This window comes from Pseudorasbora parva, chromosome 2 (assembly GCF_024679245.1).
Source record: "Pseudorasbora parva isolate DD20220531a chromosome 2, ASM2467924v1, whole genome shotgun sequence".
Taxonomy (NCBI): Eukaryota; Metazoa; Chordata; class Actinopteri; order Cypriniformes; family Gobionidae; genus Pseudorasbora; species Pseudorasbora parva.
This window is the reverse complement of record NC_090173.1, coordinates 1,186,919-1,187,763: the sequence shown is the minus strand read 5'-3', so window position 1 is coordinate 1,187,763 and position 845 is coordinate 1,186,919.

Sequence of the window (845 nt, the reverse complement as noted above, 5' to 3'; positions counted from 1 at the left end):
TTCATTGTATTCATTTAGTAGTTGTGTTAATTGTTCTGTTTATCTTTTGTTAATAAAATCTATTTTATTACAATTGTGTCTTCCTTGTGCTTATAATATAGTAGAGGCGCTAAAGTAATCTCACCTTTGTTTCAGATAAATCAGCTGACCAACTCTCCCCACTTTGCATTAATTCTGAATGACTGGGCAGCCTCTTGTTCAGAGTGTTCTCATACAGCCAAGGTAAAAGACCTTGACTAGTGTCCCAAACTACGAGGGGGGAAGGTGGTCATCTGATGTACTCATAACCACACCTTAAAGGGTTACTTCACTGCTTTTTCTTATTAAACTATGTTATTCCTTTAACTAAAACAAGTTGATACATACCTCTCTTGTCTCAGTGCATGCGCTTAATCTCTCTGACGTGCGGTGACATTCTGATAGCATTAGCTTAGCCCACTAAGCCCAGTTCATTCACTATGGAACCAAACAGAGATCAAGTTAGAAGCGACCAATCAACTCCACGTTTCCCCTATTTAAATACAGTTACACGAATAGTTGAACGATCAATTATGGTGACAAAATAAAAACGTGCCGCTTTTCTAATTGGATTAAAAAGGACAACTATAATGTATGGTGGAATAGCACTTCTGAGAATACTTCGGCTCGGTGCAGTAAAAAGTCCCGGCCGAAACATCTCCCCTCACATCTCCCCCTCACCCTCTCATTTCTGTCAATACGAGGAGATGTAAGGAAAGATGTTTCGGCCGGGACTTTTTTCTCCACCGAGCCGAAGTACTCTCAGAAGTGCTATTCCGCCATACATTATATTTCTCCTTTTTAATCCGATTAGAAAAGCGCCACGT